This window comes from Pan troglodytes, chromosome 4, assembly GCF_028858775.2.
Source record: "Pan troglodytes isolate AG18354 chromosome 4, NHGRI_mPanTro3-v2.0_pri, whole genome shotgun sequence".
NCBI classification, from domain to species: domain Eukaryota; kingdom Metazoa; phylum Chordata; class Mammalia; order Primates; family Hominidae; genus Pan; species Pan troglodytes.
Window position 1 is genome coordinate 94,884,766 of NC_072402.2, and position 15,770 is coordinate 94,900,535.

Genomic DNA, 15,770 nt, shown 5'->3' on the forward strand with positions numbered 1-15,770 from the left:
TATATTTATAACATGCAGGTGTTTGACACAGAAATATAAATTACATGTACATAATATTGGTTCAGGGAAATACTGAAATCTGTTGGGGAGGATATTAAAATATTTGAACATTTATTTTACAATTCAGCTTGAACATTTTTCAGAACTGGTAAAGAGTTCATAGTTCTATTTTATGATTCATTTTTCTCTGTTGAACATTTCTAACTTTGTATGATTTTTATTGTTTCTTTATTTTTCTTGCTTTATTATTATTTAGATGGTCTGGTTGTATAATTTCTTATTTCTGGAGCACAAAACAGAGATTTGAGTACTACTGAAAAATCCATGTAATTATTCCTAAGAATCTTCTTTATCAGATCTTTTTATCACACTTTTCTATAAAAACATGCATAGTCTATGGTTATCTTGTTCCACGAGAACTACAAGTCTTCTGGTCTACTTAGGATGATAGTCATATTTGTATGTTACGTTAAAAAATTGGTCACATTTGTAAGTGATTTTAGAGAGACAACATTATTAAATGACTTATTTCAAAAAGATACTTAAGTTGGTGAAGGTTCATCTCTAAAATTCAAACATGCTACTTTAATTGGCCTCATAAGATATTTATTTAAAATATATTTATTGAGTGCTAACTAAATGACAGTGTTCTTTTTTACTTTTCTTTTCCATCATCATTTCTCATCAATTGCATAAAAACAAATTTTCAAGTAAGAAAGAGTAAGGAAAAAAATATGATTAAAATTAGGATTTCTTTTTATTTTATTTTAAGTTCTGGGATACATGTGCAGGACATGCAAGTTTGTTACATAGGTAAACGTGTGCCATGGTGGTTTGCTGTACCTAGCAACACATTGCCTAGGTATTAAGCCCCACATGCATTAGGTATTTGTATTAGGGTTCCCTAGAGGGATAGAACTAATAGGATATATATGGGAGTTTAGGAAGTATTAACTTACCTGATCACAAGGTCCCACAATAGGCTATCTGCGAGCTTGAGGAGCAAGGAGAGCCAGTCTGAGTCTCAAAACTGAAGAACTTGGAGTCTGATGTTTGAAAGCAAGAAGCATCCAGTATGGGAGAAAGATGTAGGCTGAAGGCTAGGCCAGTCTCGCCTTTTCACATTTTTCTGTTTTATATTCGCTGGCACCTGATTAGATTGTGCCCACCAGATTAAAGGTGGGTCTGCCTTCCCCAGCCCACTGACTCAAATGTTAATGTCACAAACACACTCAGGATCCATACTTTGTATCCTTCAATCCAATCAAGTTGACAGTGTTAACCATTACATTATTTATCCTGATGTTCTCCCTCCCCCATTCCTCCCACTCCTACAGGCCCCAGAGTATGTTGTTCCCCTCCCTGTGTTCATGTGTTCTCATTGTTCAGCTCCCACTTATAAGTGAGAATATGTGGTGTTTGGTTTTCTGTTCCTGTGTTAGTTTGCTGAGGATAATGGTTTCCAGCTCCTTCTATGTCCCTGCAAAGGACATTATCTCTTTCCTTTTTATGGCTGCATAGTATTCCATGGTGTATATGTACCCACATTTTCTTTATCCATTCTATCATTCATAGGCATTTGGGTTGATTCCATGTCTTTGCCGTTGTGAATAGTGCTGCAGTGAACATACATGTGCATGTATTTTTATAATAGAATAATTTATATTTCTTTGGGTATATACCCAGTAATGGGATTGCTGGGTCAGATGGTATTTCTAGTTCTAGGTCTTTGAGGAATCACTTCACTGTCTTCCACAATGGTTGACCTAATTTACATTCCTACCAACAGTGTAAAAGTGTTCCTTTTTCTCTACAACCTCACCAGTATCTGCTGTTTCTCAACTTTTTAATAATCACCATTCTGACTGATGTGAGATGGTATCTCATTGTAGTTTTTATTTGCGTATCTCTAATGATCAGTGATGTTGAGCATTTTTTAATGTTTGTTGACCATATAAATGTCTTCTTTTGAGAAGTGTCTGTTCATGTCCTTTGCCCACTTTTTAATGGGTTTTTTTTCTTGTAAATTTGTTCAAGTTCCTTATAGATTCTGGTTATTAGACCTTTGTCAGATGGATAGATTGCAAAATTTTTCTCCTATTCTGTAGGTTGTCTGTTCACTCTGATAATAGTTTCTTTTTTTGTGCAGAAGCTTTTTAGTTTGATTAGATCCCAATTGTCAATTTTTGCTTTTGTTGCAATTGCTTTGACATGGCTATGTCCTGAATGTTATCGGGTTTTCTTCTTGGGTTTGTATAGTTTTGGGCTTTACATTTAAGTCTTTACTCCATCTTGAGTTAATTTTTTTATAAGGTGTAAAGAAGATGTCCAGTTTCATTTTTCTGCATATGGATAGCCAGTTTTCCCAGCACCATTTGTTAAATAGGGAATCCTTTCCCCATTCCTTGTTTTTGTTAAGTTTATCAAAGATCAGATGGTTCTAGATGTGTGGTCTTATTTCTGAGGTCTCTATGCAGTTCCGTTGGTCTATGTGTCTGTTTTTGTACCAGCACCATGCTGTTTTGGTTACTGTAGTCTTGTAGTATAGTTTGAAGTCAGGTAGTGTGATGCCTCCAGCTTTGTTCTTTTTGCTTAGGATTCTTGGTTGCATATGAATTTTAAAGTAGTTTTTTTCTAATTCTGTGAAGAATGTCAATGGTAGTTTAATGGGAATAGCATTGAATCTATAAATTACTTTGGGCAATAAGGCCATTTAACAATATTGATTCTTCTTATCCATGAGCATGGAATATTTTCCCATTTGTTTGTATCCTTTCTTATTTCCTTGAGCAGTGGTTTGTAGTTCTTCTTGAGGAGGTCCTTCACTTGCCTTGTTAGCTGTATTCCTAGGTATTTTATTCTCTTTGTAGCAGTTGTGAATGGGAGTTCATTCACAATTTGTCTTTCTGCTTGTCTATTGTTGGTGTATAGGAATGCTTGTGATTGTTGCACATTGATTTTGCATCATGAGACTTAGCTGAAGTTGTTTATTAGCTTAAGAAGCTTTTGGGCTGAGACAGTGGGGTTTTCTAGATATAGATTATGTCATCTAGAAACAAAGACAATTTGACTTCCTCTCTTCTTATTTGAATACCCTATATTTCTTTCTCTTGCCTGATTGCCACTGCCAGAACTTCCAATACTATGTTAAATAGGAGTGGTAAGAGAGGGCATCCTTGTCTTGTGCTGGTTTTCAAAGGGAATGCTTCCAGCTTTTGCACATTGAGTATAATATTGGCTGTGGGTTTGTTATAAATGGCTTTTATTATTTTGAGGCATATTCCATCAATACCTAGCTTATTGAGAGTTTTTAACATGAAGGGATACAGAATTTTATCGAAGGCCTTTTCTGCATCTATTGAGATAATCATGGTTTTTCTCTTTAGTTCTGTTTATGTGATGAATTACATTTATTGGTTTACATATGTTGAACCAGCTTTGCATCCTAAGGAGGAATTTGATTTGATTGTGCTGTATAAGCTTTTTGCTGTGCTGCTGGATTTGGTTTGCCAGTATTTTATTGAGGATTTTTCCATTGATGTTCATCAGGGATATTGGCCTCAAGTATTTTTTATTGTTGTTGTATTTCTTCCAGGTTTTGGTATCAGGATGATGCTGGCCTCATAAAATGAGTTAGGGAGAAGTTCCTCCTTTTCAGTTGCTTTGAAGAGTTTCAGAAGAAATGGTACCAACTCCTCTTTGTACCTCTGATAGAATTCAGCTGTAAATCTGTCGAGTCCTGGGATTTTTTTGGTAGCAAGCTGGATAAAGAATCAAGACCCATTGGTGTGCTGTATTCAAGAGACCCATCTCATGTGCAAAGACACACATAGGCTCAAAATAAAGGAATGGAGGAAAATTTACCAAGAAAATGGAAAGCAGAAAAAAGCAGGGGTTGCAATTCCAGTTTCTGATAAAATAGACTTTAAACCAACAAAGATCAAAAAAAGATAAGGAAGGGCATTACATAATGGTAAAGGAATCAATTCAACATGAAGAGCTAAGTGTCCTAAATATATATTCATGCAATACAAGAGCAATCAGATTTATAAAACAAGTTCTTAGAGACCTACAATGAGACTTAGTCTCCCACACGATGATAATGGTAGACTTTAACACCCCACTGTCAATATTAGATAGATCATTGAGATGGAGAATTAACAAATATATTCAGGACTTGAACTCAGGTCTGGATCAAGTGGACCTGACATATATCTACAGAACTCTCCACCTGAAAACAAGAGAATGTACATTCTTCTCAGCGCCACATGGCACTTACTCTAAAATTGATCACATAATTGAAAGTAAAACACTCCTCAGCAAATGCAAAAGAGCTGAATTCATAACAGTCTCTCAGACCACAGCACAAATCATATTAGAACTCAAGATTAAGAAACTCACTCAAAACCACACAACTACATGGAAATTGAACAACCTGCTCCTGAATGACTCCTGGGTAAATAATGAAATTAAGGCAGAAATCAAGAAGTTCTTTGAAACCAATGAGAACAAAGAGAGAATGTACCAGAATCTCTGGGACATGGCTAAAGCAGTGTTAAGAGGGAAATTTATAGCACTAAATGCCTACATCAAAAAGCTAGAAAGATCTCAAATTGATACCCTACCTAACATCATGACTAAAAGAACCAGAGAGCCAAAAGCAAACAAACCCCAAAGCTAGTAGAAGACAAGAAATAACTGAGATCAGAGCAGAACTGAAGGAGATAGAGACATGAAAAGCCCTTCGAAAAGTCAATGAATCTAGGAGCCATTTTTTTTGAAAAAAATTAATAAAATAGACAGACTGCTAGCTCGACCAATAAAGAAAAGAAAGAAGAATCAAATAGACACACAAAAAAATGTTAAAGGGGATATCACCACTGACCCCACAGAAATACAAACAACCATCAGATAATATTATAAACACCTCAATGCAAATAAACTAGAAAATCTAGAAGAAATGGATAAATTCCTGGACACATACACCCTCCCAAGACTGAACCAGGAAGAAGCTGAATCCCTGAATAGACCAATAACAAGTTCTGAAATTGATGCAGCAATAAATAGCCTACCAACCAAAAATGAGGATTAATAATTAGAGAATTAGTTAGAATATTTAGAAAATTAATAATTCACACATTTAAAAATGATTGCTTATGCATCTGTTTTTAGAATAATATAGTCATGTTCTTTGCCTCCTTTAAATCTTCCCCTAAATATCCCTTTCCTAGTGAGACCTACTTTGACTACCCAATTTGAAATTACAATCTCAACCACCATGTACTTCCTATCTTCCCTTAGTCTGTCTTCTCTCTTTTAATAGCACTTATCATTTGCAGGCATACCTTATTGCTATGGTTTGAATGTGTTCCCTCCAAGCTTCATGTTGGAAGTTAATCCTCCTTGTGATGGTATTAAGAGGTGGGGTCTTTGCGGAAGTGATTAAGTTCATGAGTGGAATACCCTTACATCCACATGAATAGAATACCCTTACAAAAGAGGCTTCAGAGACAGTTTGCTCTTTTGCCTTCCCATCCCTTCTACTATATAAGAACACCTAGATGGAGTCTTCTATGAGGAACTGAACTTCCCCTGACACTAACCCTGTCAGTGCCTTAGTCTTGGACTTCCCAGCTTTCAGAACTGTGAGAAATAAGTTTCTGTTCTTTATAAATAACCCAGTCTCAGGTATTTTGTCATAGCAGCACAAATGGGAAAAGACACATATATTATGTTTATTGCTAATTGTCTGTGTACCCCATGCCAACTATAAACTCCTTTAGGAGTTTTGTCTGTTTCATGTGCTTGTCATGCAGGTGCCTGGTGCATAGTATTTCAGTGCATTAGAAGGATCTTTGTTATAGGGAATTCTAGATTTAGGTCTCTGCTAACAGTCATTTCTATTGTTTTGTTGTTGTTATTAATTCAAACTAAAAACTCAGAAAGATCTTGAAGGATGACCTGAATGAATAAAAAAAACTGTTTGGTATTCCTTTTTTTTTTTTTTGAGTCGGAGTCTCACTCTGTCGCCTAGGCTGGAGTGCAGTGGGTAGGAAGAAATACTGTGAAACAAAGAAATGCTATCTCAGTGGTTTTGAGAAGTGTATTCATCCAAATGCTTGGATCCTGAATTCCTAAATTTCTCCAGGGGTCAGAGAGAAGTATAGAGTAGATATTTTAAATAGCCAGGTGGTGTTCTGAATCTGGCCTACAGTTATATTTTGTTTGGCCTGCATGGTGTTTTTTAAAAGTATGGATTAATGGCAAGTATTTAATAGTTGATAGTTTTCACACAAAAAATCAGATTTCCAACCTCTGGAAAATTGAAATATCTGACCATAGTGAACCTTCTTTCCCACGTAGCAACAATTAGCTGAATTGAGTGATGGTGCTCTTTGGGCGATACTCTAGTTTGCAATAGCTCTCATCTCTCCCTCTTCTCCCTGGTCACTGACATGTAGTGTTAATTACCATTTATCATTGTACATGCACTATTACTTTTTTCTTGTATTTGCTCAGCAGTCATGAATTTGCATCTGCTACTGTAGAGGGAAAGCTCTCCCTGGAAAGCCTTTTCCTGTAACCCTCTTCTCAGGGCCAGTGTTAGGCCCTCTCTTCCTAATGCCCCCACAGCATCTAGTCCATACCTCCCTTCAAAACTTATGATTTTAAATAAGTGTTCACTTTGTAATCTTATTTCCTAGACATGAATATTTTGAGGTAAAGCTCTTGTATTTTGTTGTATCCTCTGGAAACTCAAAGGTGTCTGACATTTAAAAAGTGCTGAATTTATGTTTGTTTTTAAATGAGAGGAATTAAATTTTTTTTAAAACAGATTCTAGGATACAAGACAATTTCCAGGAATAATTATTTTTTTATGATACTCTAATATTTGTCAGCAAAACTCATTAAAAGGGATACTCTGATGATTGCTGCAGAACAAAGCAAGACTAGGGTGAGGCAAGAGAGGTTTCTACAGTGAAATTTAAGGAGACACTCTTTCTCAGGGTAAGGCAAGTGCCTCCTTAAATTTTGTGCCATAGAGCTACTTAGGAGGCTGAGGCAGGAGGATTGAGGAGGTCAAGATCAGCCTGGGCAACATAGTGAGACCCTGTCTCAAAAAAAGAAAAAATTAGCCGTGTGTTGTTGGTTCATACTTGTAGTCCTAGTTACTAGAGAGGCTGAGGTGGGAGGGTTACTTGAGCCCAGGAGGTTGAGGCTGCAGTGAACTATGATTATACCACTGCACTCCAGTCTAAGTGACAGAGTGAGACCCTGTCATAAAATAAAATAAAATAATAAAATAAAATAAAATAAAATAAAAAAAGTTATGCCAGAGAAGCTTCTCTTGCTTCAACATACTCCCAGTCCCACTTCTGAAAGACATATACAAATGGATTTTTAATTTAAAGGTAAAATATTGGTCCTAATTGGAAGGGCTATAGCAGTAGGACTGTAGATTGGTTTTAGGAAACATGACCATGAGAAAAGATATTTTATTATTATTAAAAAAAAACTTACACTTCTAGATGCCTCAAAGATTTTCTTTTTAGGATTGGTCTTAAGCAATTTGATTATGATATGCTTGAGTGTATTGTCTTTATTTATTTTTATTTTTTGCTTGGAATTTGTTAAGCTTCTTAGATCTGTGAGTTTATAGTTTTCATCAAATTTGAAAAAAATTTAGCCTTTATTTCTTCAAATTTTTTTTTTATCTTCCCCCGTCTCTTCTTGTTTTAGGGACTTATAATTATACATATATCAGGCAACTTGAAGTTGTTGCACAGCTTACTGATAACTTCATTGGTTTTCAGTCTTTTTTCTCTTTGTGTTTTACTTTGGATACTTTGCTATGACTTCAGGCTCACTAATACTTTCTTGTGCAGCATTTAATATACTTTTAGTCTTATCTAGCATATTTTTCATTTCAGACATGTAGTTTTCGCATATGGAACTTTGATTTGGGTTGTTGGTATGTCTTTTATGTCTATGCAAAACAGTCAATTTTTCCTCTTGTTTTCTTATATATGGAATATGGTAATAGTAACTGTTTTAATGTGCTTGTCTCCTAATTCTGTCATCTGTGTCATTTCTAAGTTGGTTTCAATGACTGACTTTTCCCCCTCTTTATGGCTTTTACTTTTCTGCTTATTTGCATGCCTACTAATTTTTGATTAGGTGCCAGACATGGTGATTTTAGTTTGTTGGATGCTGTATATTTTTGTTTTTACTCCTATAAATATTCTTGAGCTTGATTCTGGGACTCAGAGTCTCTTATAAACAGTTTGATCCTTTCCAGGTAACATGGACTTTTTAAAAAAATTATACTTAAGTTTTAGGGTACATGTGCACAACGTGCAGGTTTGTTACATATGTATACATGTGCCATATTGGTGTGCTGCACCCATTAACTCGTCATTTAACATTAGGTATATCTCCTAATGCTATCCCTCCCCTCACCCCACAACAGTCCCCGGTGTGTGATGTTCCCCTTCCTGTGTCCATGTGTTCTCATTGTTAAATTCCCACCTATGAGTGAGAACATGTGGTGTTTGGTTTTGTGTCCTTGTGATAGTTTGCTGAGAATGATGGTTTCTAGCTTTATCCATGTCCCTACAAAGGACATGAACTCATCATTTTTTATGGCTGCATAGTATTCCATGGTGTATATGTGCCACATTTTCTTAATCCAGTCTATCATTGGTGGACATTTGGGTTGGTTCCAAGTCTTTGCTATTGTGAATAGTGCCACAATAAACATATGTGTACATGTGTCTTTATAGCAGCATGATTTATAATCCTTTGAGTATATACCCAGTAATGGGATGGCTGGGTCAAATGGTATTTCTAGTTCTAGATCCCTGAGGAATTGCCACACAGACTTCCACAATGGTTGAACTAGTTTACAATCCCACCAACAGTGTAAAAGTGTTCCTATTTCTCCACATCCTCTCCAGCACCTGTTGTTTCCTTTTTAATGATCGCCATTCTAACTGGTGTGAGATGGTATCTCATTGTGGTTTTGATTTGCATTTCTCTGATGGCCGGTGATGATGAGCATTTTTTCATGTGTCTTTTGGCTACATAAACGTCTTCTTTTGAGAAGTGTCTGTTCATATCCTTCACCCGTTTGTTGATGGGGTTGTTTGTTTTTTTCTTGTAAATGTGTTTGAGTTCATTATAGATTCTGGATATTAGCCCTTTGTCAGATGAGTAGATTGCAAAAATTTTTTCCCATTCTGTAGGTTGCCTGTTCACTCTGACGGTAGTTTCTTTTGCTGTGCAGAAGCTCTTGAGTTTAATTAGATCCCATTTGTCAATTTTGGCTTTTGTTGCCATTGCTTTTTGTGTTCTAGACATGAAGTCCTTGCCCATGCCTATGTCCTGAATGGTATTGCCTAGGTTTTCTTCTAGGGATTTTATGGTTTTAGGTCTAACATTTAAGTCTTTAATCCACCTTGAATTAATTTTTGTATAAGGTGTAAGGAAGGGATCCAGTTTCAGCTTTCTACATATGGCTAGCCAGTTTTCCCAGCACCATTTATTAAATAGGGAATCCTTTCCCCATTTCTTGTTTTTGTCAGGTTTGTCAAAGATCAGATAGTTGTAGATATGTGGCATTATTTCTGAGGGCTCTATTCTGTTCCATTGGTCTATATGTCTGTTTTGGTACCAGTACCATGCTGTTTTAGTTACTGTAGACTTGTAGTATAGTTTGAAATCAGGTAGCGTTATGGCTCCAGCTTTGTTCTTTTGGCTTAGGATTGACTTGGCAATGCGGGCTCTTTTTTGGTTCCATATGAACTTTAAAGTAGTTTTTTTCCAATTCTGTGAAGAAAGTCATTGGTAGCTTGATGGGGATGGCATTGAATTTATAAATTACCTTGGGCAGTATGGCCATTTTCACGATATTGATTCTTCCTACCCATGAGCATGGAATGTTCTTCCATTTGTTTGTATCCTCTTTTATTTCATTGAGCAGTGGTTTGTAGTTCTCCTTGAAGAGGTCCTTCACATCCCTTGTAAGTTGGATTCCTAGGTATTTTATTCTCTTTGAAGCAATTGTGAATGGGAGTTCACTCATAATTTGGCTCTCTGCTTGTCTGTTATTGGTGTATAAGAATGCTTGTGATTTTTGCACTTTGATTTTATATCCTGAGACTTTGCTGAAGTTGCTTATTAGCTTAAGGAGATTTTGGGCTGAGACGATGGGGTTTTCTGGATATATAATCATGTCATCTGCAAACAGAGACAATTTGACTTCCTCTTTTCCTAATTGAATACCCATTATTTCCTTCTCCTGCCTGATTGCCCTGGCCAGAACTTCCAACACTATGTTGAATAGGAGTGGTGAGAGAGGGCATCCCTGTCTTGTGCCAGTTTTCAAAGGGAATGCTTCCAGTTTTTGCCCATTCAGTATGATATTGGCTGTGGGTTTGTCATAGATAGTTCTTATTATTTTGAGATATGTCCCATCAATACCTAATTTATTGAGAGTTTTTAGCATGAAGGTTGTTGAATTTTGTCAAAGGCCTTTCCTGCATCTATTGAGATAATCGTGGTTTTTGTCATTGGTTCTGCTTATATGCTGGATTACATTTATTGATTTGCATATGTTGAACCAGTCTTGAATCCCAGGGATGAAGCCCACTTGATCATGGTGGATAAGCTTTTTGATGTGCTGCTGGATTCGGTTTGCCAGTATTTTATTGAGGATTTTTGCATCAATGTTCATCAAGGATATTGGTCTAAACTTCTCTTTTTTTTGTGGTGTCTCTGCCAGGCTTTCGTATCAGGATGATGCTGGCCTCATAAAATGAGTTCAGGAGGATTCCCTCTTTTTCTATTGATTGGAATAGTTTCAGAAGGAATGATACCAGCTCCTCCTTGTACCTCTGGTAGAATTCGGCTGTGAATCCCTCTGGTCCTGGACTTCTTTTGGTTGGTAAGCTATTAATTATTGCCTCAATTGCAGAACCTGTTATTGGTCTATTCAGAGATTCAACTTCTTCCTGGTTTAGTCTTGGGAGGGTGTATGTGTCGACGAATTTATCCCTTTTTTCTAGATTTTCTAGTTTATTTGCGTAGAGGTGTTTATAGTATTCTCTGATGGTAGTTTGCATTTCTGTGGGATTGGTGGTGATATCCCCTTTATCATTTTTATTGCATCTATTTGATTCTTCTCTCTTTTCTTCTTTATTAGCTGGTTTTTTGAAAAGATCAACAAAATTGATAGACCAGTAGCAAGACTAATAAAGGTAACATGGACATTTAAGCCGGTGAATAGAAAGAAAGAATACACCAGGGAATGCAGTGTGGAAAGATAATTGTTTTGGAAGCCAAGGGCATAGTGTTAAGAAATAGAGAAAGTATATGCAGATCACATGCTGCTGAGAGGTCAAATGGAACAGAATGAAAACAAGCTACCAAATAATGTCATTTATTTTATGCAGAGAATATTCTTTTAGTGTTGTGAGTAGAAATGAGATTATAAAGGGTTGAGGATGGAGAGAGGCAGAGAGTAGATTTTCTTCTTTTTTTATTTGTACAGATTCTCTTTCTCCTTATATTTTTCTCAGTTTCCTTAACAAATAGACCAACAGCTTTTGATGGGTATACTTTTTTAAAAAAACATATTTTTTCCTATTTAGACTTATTCAGAGGATGAAATACCTTTACTTGTGGAGGTTGGCTGTTAACTACCAACATTTATCTGACTGGGTATATTTTTAGGGTTTGGAAAAATAGATGTTATTATCTTCAGGTTTCAAACTATAAAGGAAAGTCCTAAATAAATTTCTCATTGTTACTGATTTGGTATTACTCTGCAGAGTTTCCTAGTTCAGGTTCAAAATTACAGCCTGCGTTCATTTTATAATAACACACCGCTTATTCTACCCTCATATGTAGCACCAGCATGTTTAGTAGTAAAATAGGAGATTGGCAACATCCAGAGAAGAACAAATCATTCCTTTACAGCTTTTCTTAACTTATAAAATAAAAATATATATACTAGAAGTACTATAAGTGAAATCTCAAAAATTTTAGGGGCATTCGTCAGATGGTGTTTTCTTTTTTCCTTTCTTTTATTATAATTTTTGATCTTTATTTAATTATTAAATAATTTAATAATTATTTAATCTTTCTCTCTGTCACCCAGGCTGGAGTGCAGTGGCCTGATCATAGTTCACTGCAGCCTGCAACACCTAGGCTCAAGGGATCTGCCTGCCTCCGCCTCTCAAGTAGCTGGGACTAAAGGCATGCACCACCAGGCCCAACTAATTGTTTGCTTTTGTAGAAATGGGATCTCATTATGTTGCCCAGGGTGTTTTTTTTTTATTATTTTTTATTTTATTATTTTTATTTTTTATTATACTTTAAGTTTTAGGGTACATGTGCACAACGTGTAGGTTAGTTACATATGTATACATGTGCCATGTTGGTGTGCTGCACCCAGTAACTCGTCATTTAACATTAGGTATATCTCCTAATGCTATCCCTCCCCCCTCCCCCCACCCCACAACAGGCCCCAGTGTGTGATGTTCCCTTTCCTGTGTCCATGTGTTCTCATTGTTCAATTCCCACCTATGAGTGAGAACATGCGGTGTTTGGTTTTATGTCCTTGCGATAGTTTGCTGAGAATGATGGTTTCCAGCTTTATCCATGTCCCTACAAAGGACATGAACTCATCATTTTTTATGGCTGCATAGTATTCCATGGTGTCCTGGCATCGAGTGATCTTCCTGCCCTGGCCTCCAAAAGCATTGGATTACAGGCATGAGCCACCACCTCTGGCCATGTTTTGATAAGGAAACAGTAAAGGATTTAAGCATTGTTTTGAGCATAGTGAAACCGCATAATAGGTGCTTTTTTGAAAAGTTGTTTACTAGTAAGTATCTTGTGAAATTAAATCTAAAGAAATGGATTCACCAGTGGTAGAAATAGTGCTGAAAGCATCATTAACAGGCTTGGCTTCTACCTCTCTTTTGTTGCTACCCAGATGAACTTAAGCAATTTGCTTAAATTCTCTGACCCTCAGTTTCCTTATTTGTAAGCTGTGGTAAACTTTGACCTCCCAGTCTCATAGGCTGGTCATGCAGAGCACATGATAAACAAAAATGTAACAAACTATGAAGTATTAGATGTAGTCATGGTATTTCAATAATTAAATATCTCTAGTCATCACTGAAACTCATTGAGTTCTAATTGTTTTATTAACTTATTTTATCCTGAATAGAATTAGGTTACTGATTTTCTTCCCTAAAATTACAGGCTAGGTTAATTTTAAGGTAACAGTTCTCTTACAGAAACTGTATGGGCGAGGCAGAGCTGTTCTGGCTTGGGATATTACCGAGGAACATATGGGAATAAATTTGAGACTTTGGCCACATTCCTCAGATCCTTGTTATCATCCACTTACAAGGTAGAATGGTCTCTCTACCACATATACTATTGAAAGTAAAGATATATTAGTGGAACAGAGATGTTGATTTTCCTTTCTTTGTTGCCTGTGTACATCCTGTGGAGACAGGAGAAATAAGAAGGGAATGGTAAAATTAGAGTGCTTTCTTGGCAAATGCTTTGTTCTTGGGCTGCGTTTTGTAACAGGGTGTTCATATTATGCTAATTTTCTATTTTATGATGTGTGCTTTCTAAAGCCCATTTATTCCTAGTACTTTGCAAAGTTGCAAATAAAGAATATTTACTCTACTAGAAATGTAAATGTAATGTACCCAAAAAATGTAATGTAAAAATATAAATTCACATATTGTAAGAAATTGAGAGCTTAATGTTAGAGCAAAACTGTAGGATCTCAGAATTTTATGAGGATATGTTTGACTTAGAAAACATTGGGATCATATTTATAGAGCAAGCCTGTGAACGTTGATTTATAGTAAATATAAAAACTAGATACTGTTATGGACAATATGAATGGTCTATTTTGTATTTAGGGCTTTTCTGGGAAAAATATCTACAAAGTCTTTACCAAGAAACCTAAATTGTGCTGTTGATCTGTCAGTAAAGTGCAACTCATTTGATTTTTTTACACGGTAAGGACAAATGTGTCAGCAAAGTTTTTATAAGCCTATCATGGTACCTTGGAAAGCAGGAATAGTAGAATTTCACAAGTCAAGTGAGATAGAGCCATAATGTCAATATTTATGGACTGATAAATGTGACTTGTGAAATTTGGCTCTAGTTGCCAGCTGCTTTAGTCTTGCAATTTAAAATTACATTAGTAATGAAAACTAATGAACACAAAATTTCTATTTTTATAAAAGTTCCACACAACTGACATAGTTTTTGAGAAAAATAACTTTAAATAGTTTGGCAACTACTGATTAAATATTTGAATCTGGTTTTTTGCACGTAGAGCACATTTTATTCATTACATTAACCACACAGTAAATAAATGAATACCACAGTCATTTACTTTGCTTAGTATAACTAAAAAGTTAAGTATTAAATGTGCAATAAATGTGTAGAAATGAAAGTAATGAGGAACATTATTGGAATGTTGTGTAAAACCCCACAACATTCTTGTATCTTATTATTATGTCTTTCTTGAAATTTAACTGAATAATCCTAATTTTATTTCTTATATAATTATATAAAATATTTTGTTTTCAAATATAATTTTGATTCACTCCTGCATTTCCTCAATTTGTTCAACTAATGCTTTAATTACTAAGCCAAAACTTATGTTTAGTTGTTCTTGTTGATCAGAACATTAAAAAAATCATATTGAGAGAAACTTTAATTGGCTGTCAGTGACTTCAGATCTTTTTTCTTCAAATATTATTCTAGGTATTATTGCAAATTTCAAAGTAGATAGATAAATAATAACTTTAACCATTATATAAAAATAATGTACTATCTGAGCTTTAATCAAGTTGTACTTAATTGTTTTTCTTTTGTTTTTTTTTTATATTTTTCTGGTGAGCACAGATTAAATGGAATAAGTGTTCCTTTGATAGACATCTAGGGATGGATGGATTCTTTTAGTCTGCCATTAAAACTGAAAAATTAGGATTTCAGATGACATTTTCAATGATAATTAAATTTCATAGTTTCTGCCTTTGACATGTTTATGTATATTTTTTACATATAATTAAAAATGGGAGAGGGTGAGTTATTTGGAGGGAAGATTGGTAGCTATATTTACTGAATGTAAATAAAATAGAGTAAAATTAAATAATGTAAACACAAATAACATAAATCTAAACTTAAACTGATGATGACAGCATTTTCAAGAGCTCTAAACAATTCTGCATGTAATACTTTATTTCTGGGTAGGAATCACACCGAAATTGCAAAGAGCTTTGTTATTGCAGGCTTTTGTTTCAAACATCTATAATACTTTCAAGAAAGGGTGAAGGTATATAAAAAATCATTTTTATTTCCCTTTCAGGATGAGAGTTGGAAAATGGTTAATCACCAGAATATGTTTTTAAACTTACCCATGAAATGTAAATGGAAATAATTTAGTATGAGAAACTAATCTGGAGTTGAGTTCTTAAGACAAGAAGAAATATGCTTTAAAAAGAATTGTTGAATAAAGTATCTCAATTATAAGTCAAAATAATAGGCCAGGCATGGTGGCTCACATCCGTAATTCCAGCAGTTTGGGAGGCTGAGGCTGGTGGATCCCTTGAGGCCAGGAGTTCGAGACCAGCCTGGGCAACATGGTGAAACCCCGTTTCTACTAAAAATACAAAAATTAGCCAGGCGTGGTGGCTCATGCCTGTCATCACAACTATGTAGGAGGC

At 35.4% G+C, this 15,770-nt stretch overlaps 1 long non-coding RNA gene across 1 annotated transcript in view; it reads left to right on the forward strand.

The window, feature by feature from the left end:
• Nucleotides 1–15,770, forward strand: part of LOC134810088 (uncharacterized) — a 795,882-nt gene that overhangs the window by 26,354 nt on the left and 753,758 nt on the right. The window contains exon 2 of the long non-coding RNA XR_010157274.1: nucleotides 10,784–10,945. This is a non-coding gene — a long non-coding RNA (uncharacterized LOC134810088). The remainder of the gene's footprint in view (nucleotides 1–10,783; nucleotides 10,946–15,770) is intronic.